Here is a 6023-nt window from a genome sequence, read left to right as displayed (position 1 = left end):
GTATCAATGCCAAATAATTTGGCATTCAGCTTCATGATTGCACCAAGAAACTTGGCAGTTTGCTCTTCAGTAACATCCTCATTCTCTTCAGAAGAGGAATACTCATCAGAGCTCATGAAGGGCATAATGAGGTTCAATGGAATCTCTATGGTCTCTAGATGAGCCTCAGAGTCCTTTGATTCCTTAGAGGGAAGCTCCTTATTGATCACTGGACGTCCCAGGAGGTCTTCCTCCTTGGGATTCACGTCCTCTCCTTCCCTTACAGGTTTGGCCATGGTGCTTATGTCAATGACCTTGCACTCTCCTTTTGGGTTCTCTTCTGTATTGCTTGGGAGAGTACTAGGAGGGATTTCAGTGATCCTTTTACTCAGCTGGCCCACTTGTGCTTCCAGATTTCTAATGGAAGACCTTGTTTCATTCATGAAACTTATAGTGGCCTTAGATAGATCAGAGACTAGATTTGCTAAATTGGAAGCATTTTGTTTAGAGTTCTCTGTCTGTTGCTGAGTTGATGATGGAAAAGGCTTGCTGTTGCTAAACTTGTTTCTTCCACCATTATTAAAGCTTTGTTGGGGCTTTTGATCCTTCCATGAGAAATTTGGATGATTTCTCCATGTTGAGTTATAGGTGTTTCCATAAGGTTCACCTAAGTAATTTACCTCTGCTATTGCAGGGTTCTCAGGATCATAAGCTTCTTCTTCAGAAGATGCCTCTTGAGTACTGTTGGATGCAGCTTGCATTCCATGCAGACTCTGAGAGATCATATTGACTTGCTGAGTCAATATTTTATTCTGAGCCAATATGGCATTCAGAGTATCAACTTCAAGAACTCCCTTCTTCATAGGCGTCCCATTACTCACAGGATTCCTTTCAGAAGTGTACATGAACTGGTTATTAGCAACCATGTCAATGCGTTCTTGAGCTTCTGCAGGCGTTTTCCTTAGGTGAATGGATCCAACTGCAGAAGTATCCAATGACATCTTAGATAACTCAGACAGACCATCATAGAATATATCCAGGATGGTCCATTCTGAAAGCATGTCAGAAGGACACTTTTTGGTCAACTGTTTGTATCTTTCCCAAGCTTCATAGAGGGATTCACCTTCTTTCTGTCTGAAGGTTTGAACATCAGCTCTAAGCTTGCTCAGCTTTTGAGGAGGAAAGTACTTGGCTAAGAAAGCCGTGACCAGCTTATCCCACGAGTTCAGGCTGTCTTTAGGTTGAGAATCCAACCATAATCTAGCTTTGTCTCTTACAGCAAAAGGGAAAAGCATGAGCCTGTAGACTTCAGGATCTACTCCATTAGTCTTAACAGTATCACATATCTGCAAGAATTCAGTTAAGAACTGAAAAGGATCTTCAGATGGAAGTCCAAAAAACATGCAATTCTGCTGCATCAGAGAAACTAATTGAGGTTTCAGCTCAAAGTTGTTTGCTCCAATGGCAGGAATGGAGATGCTTCTTCCATGTAAATTGGAATTAGGTGTAGTAAAGTCACCAAGCATCTTCCTTACATTATTATTATTTTTGGCTGCCATCTCCTCTTCCTGTTCGAAAATTTCTGAAAGGTTATCTCTGGATTGTTGTAATTTAGCTTCTCTTAATTTTCTCTTCAGAGTCCTTTCAGGTTCTGGATCTGCTTCCACAAGAATGTTCTTATCCTTGCTCCTGCTCATATGACAAAGAAGAAGGCACAGAAAAATAATAATAATAATAGAGATCCTTTATACCACAGTATAGGGATCCCTTTGTGAGTGGAGGAAAAGAGGGGGAGACAAAGAATGTAATGTAATGGAAGAAACACAACTGTGAGGAGGCTTGAGATGTGAGATGGGATGTTAGTAGATGAATAAATAAATAGAATAAGATGAGAGAGAAGGAATTTTCGAAAATAATTTTTGAAAAAGAGTTAGTGATTTTTGAAAATAGTTTTTGAAAAATGTTAGTAATTTTCGAAAATTAAGATTTAAAAATTAAAAATTAAAATAATTAATAAATTAAAAAGAAATTTTGAAAAAGGGGAAGATATTTTCGAAAATGAGAGAGAGAGAGTTAGTTAGGTAGTTTTGAAAAAGTTAAGAAACAAACAAAAAGTTAGTTAGTTAGTTGAAACAAACTTGAAAATCAATTTTGAAAAGATAAGAAGTTAGGAAGTTAGAGAAGATATTTTGAAATCAAACTTTTGAAAAAGATAAGAAGATATTTTTGAAAAGATATGATTGAAATTGTTTTTTGAAAAAAAAGATTTGATTTTTAAAATCACAATTAATGACTTGATTCACAAGAAATCACAAGATATGATTCTAGAACTCAAAGTTTGAATCTTTCTTAACAAGCAAGTAACAAACTTCAAATTTTCGAATCAAAATATTAATTGATTATGTTATTTTCGAAAATTTGATATAAAAATAAGAAAAAGATTTTTGAAAAATATTTTTGGAATTTTCGAAAATAACTAAGAATTTTGAAAAAGATTTGATTTTTGAAAAAGATTTTGAAAAAGATAAGATTTTCAAATTGAAAATTTGATTTGACTCATGAGAAACAATTTGATTTTAAAATTTTTTGAAAAAGTCAATCCAAATTTTCGAATTTGATGAGAGAAAAAGGGAAAGATATTTTTTTTTATTTTTGAATTTTTATGATGTAAGAGAAAAATACTAAAAAGATGTAATGCATGAAATTTTTAGATCAAAACAATGAATGCATGAATGAATGATATGAATGTCAAGATGAACACCAAGAACACTTTAAATGTCAAGAAGAACATCAAGAACATATTTTGAAAAATTTTTAATGCAAAGAAAACATGCAAGACACCAAACTTAGAATTCTTTAATGCTTAGACACTAAGAATTCAAGAATGCATATGATAAACATGAAAAGACACAAAACAAAAAATCATCAAGATCAAACAAGAAGACTTACCAAGAATAACTTGAAGATCATGAAGAACACCATGAATGCATGAAATTTTCGAAAAATGCAAGATGCACATGCAATTGACACCAAACTTATGATATAACTCAAGACTCAAACAAGAAACACAAAAATATTTTTGATATTTATGATTTTTTAATTTTTTTTGGATTTTTTCGAAAATTATATGAAAAAGGAAAATAAGGATTCCAAAATTTTTAATATGAATTCCAGGAATCTTGCATTCTTAGTCTGAAGCTTCAGTCCAGGAATTAGACATGGCTCACTAGCCAGCCAAGCTTCAGCATGTAATTCAGACATGACATGCCTGACATACTCATTCCCAAAGGAATTAGACATGGCTTTACAGCCAGCCAGGCTTCAACATGCTTTATGAAACACTAGAATTCATTCTTAAAAATTTTGAATAAAATTTTTTAAAACATTTTTATATTAATTTTTCGAAAACAGATGAGAAAATTTTAGAAATATTTTTGAAAATTTTTTGAAAATAAAATAAAAAGAAAATTACATAATCTGAGCAACAAGATGAACCGTCAGTTGTCCAAACTCAAACAATCCCCGGCAACGGCGCCAAAAACTTGGTGCACGAAATTGTGATGTCCAGGCTCGAACAATTCCTGGCAACGTGAGCAACTTGGTACGCGTAATCGTGATTACACATTCATAATTTGTCACAACTTCGATACAACTGACCAGCAAGTGCACTGGGTCGTCCAAGTAATACCTTACGTGAGTAAGGGTCGAATCCCACGGAGATTGTTGGTATGAAGCAAGCTATGGTCACCTTGTAAATCTCAGTCAGGCAGATATAAAGTGATAATGGTGTTTTCGAATATTATATAATAAAATAGGGATAGAGATACTTATGTAAATCATTGATAGGAATTTCAGATAAGCGAATGGAGATGCTTTTCGTCCTCTGAACCTCTGCTTTCCTGCTATCTTCATCCAATCAGTCTCACTCCTTTCCATGGCTGGCTTTATGTGATACATCACCACTGTCAATGGCTACTTTAGGTCATCTCTCGGGAAAATGATCCAATGCCCTGTCACAGCACGGCTAATCGTCTGGAGGCATCACCCTTGCCAATGGCTTCATCTTATCCTCTCAGTGAATAATATGCTCACGCACCCTGTCACGGCACGGCTATTCATCTGTCGGTTCTCGATCATGCTGGAATAGGATTTACTATCCTTTTGCGTCTGTCACTAACGCCCTACAATTGCGAGTTCGGAGCTCGTCACAGTCATTCAATCATTGAATCCTACTTGGAATACCACAGACAAGGTTTAGACTTTCCGGATTCTCTTGAATGCTGCCATCATTCTAGCGTACGCCACGAAGATTCCGGTTAGGAGATCTAAGAGATATTCATTCTAGCTTATTTCATGTAGAACGGGAGTGTTTGTCAGGCACGCGTTCATAAAGGAGAAGGATGATGAGCGTCACACATAATCATCACCTTCATCACGTTCTTGGGTGCGAATGGATATCTTGGAAGTGAAATAAGATGAATTGAATAGAAAACAGTAGTACTTTGCATTAATCTTTGAGGAACAGCAGAGCTCTACACCTTAATCTATGGAGTGTAGAAACTCTACCGTATGAAAATACATAAGTGAAGGTCCAGGCATGGCCGAGATGGCCAGCCCCCAAAGTCTAAGAACAATGCGTTCAAAGATGATCCTAAGATCCTAAGATGATCAAAAGATGCCTAATACAATAGTAAAAGGTCCTATTTATAATAAACTAGCTACTAGGGTTTACATGAGTAAGTATTTGATGTATAAATCCACTTCCTGGGCCCACTTGGTGTGTGTTTGGGCTGAGCCTGAGTGTTGCACGTGTAGAGGTCCTTCTTGGAGTTGAACGCCAGCTTTTGTGCCAGTTTGGGCATTCAACTCTGGTTTTGGCTCCTTTTCTGGCGCTGGACGCCAGATTTGGGTAGAAAGCTGGCGTTGAACGCCAGTTTACGTCGTCTATTCTTGGCCAAAGTATGAACTATTATATATTGCTGGAAAGCCGTGGATGTCTACTTTCCAACGCAATTGGAAGCGCGCCATTTCGAGTTCTGTAGCTCCAGAAAATCCACTTTGCGTGCAGGGAGGTCAGAATCCAACAGCATCAGCAGTCCTTCTTCAACCTCTGAATCTGATTTCTGCTCAAGTCCCTCAATTTCAGCCAGAAAATACCTGAAATCACAGAAAAACACACAAACTCATAGTAAAGTCCAGAAATGTGAATTTAACATAAAAACTAATGAAAACATCCCTAAAAGTAACTAGATCCTACTAAAAACATACTAAAAACAATGCCAAAAAGCGTATAAATTATCCGCTCATCAGTGCTCAACCTCAACCTCAAAGGATTGAAGGACCACCAAGGGTATGTGGTGTGTGTGTGTGTAATACTCATTACACCGATGAGTGTCCTCAGCTCCAAGAGGACACTACATTGGCGGTAGCTAACTTTTACCCACAAAAACCAAATTACACCCAAGGATCCAACCAACATGGAGCAAACCAAAACCAAGGGTGGAGGGATAACTCAAACCAAAGGTGGAACCAAGCTCCTCAAGCTCATCCCAACCAAAATGCCCAAGTCTGCTACATACTATCAACAACCCCAAGGTCAACCACAATACCAAAAACCATACCAACAACCATATGAATAACCCTCACAATCTCAACCTCAAGGGAAGTACCAACACCCACATAGTAGGCCTAGCCCTCCTCAAGTTAACCAAGCCCTTTCCTCCAACCAACCTCACATGAATGACATAATTCACACCTTCATGCAAGAACAACGAGAGTTCCACAAGAAACAAGAAGCATATATGGCTACAATAGCCGATGCCCTCTACCATTTGACTTTCCCTCCTCAAACCGCACAAAACACCCAACAAGCTTCAACCTCGAGTAGTTTGCCCTTCCAATCTCAACCCAATCTTAAGGGTAGCATTAACGCCATTACCCTTAGGAGCGGCACTAAATTGGATAAGAATGTTCCTATACCTACAAAGTTGAGCAAGAAGACAAACAATGAAGATGTGGGAGATAAAGTGGAGGTCATGAGGGAC

General features: G+C 37.5%; 1 non-coding gene across 1 annotated transcript; it reads left to right on the top strand.

Moving 5' to 3' along the window:
* Positions 1–1034: 1034 nt before the first annotated feature.
* On the top strand, positions 1035–1142 carry LOC148580699 (small nucleolar RNA R71). The gene has a single exon (XR_015895831.1). It is a non-coding gene; the product is annotated as a small nucleolar RNA R71 (small nucleolar RNA).
* Positions 1143–6023: the final 4881 nt, after the last annotated feature.

Source organism: Arachis ipaensis, chromosome B10, assembly GCF_059453495.1.
Source record: "Arachis ipaensis isolate K30076 ecotype BB chromosome B10, ASM5945349v1, whole genome shotgun sequence".
NCBI lineage: Eukaryota > Viridiplantae > Streptophyta > Magnoliopsida > Fabales > Fabaceae > Arachis > Arachis ipaensis.
This window is presented reverse-complemented; position numbering and strand designations above follow the sequence as displayed.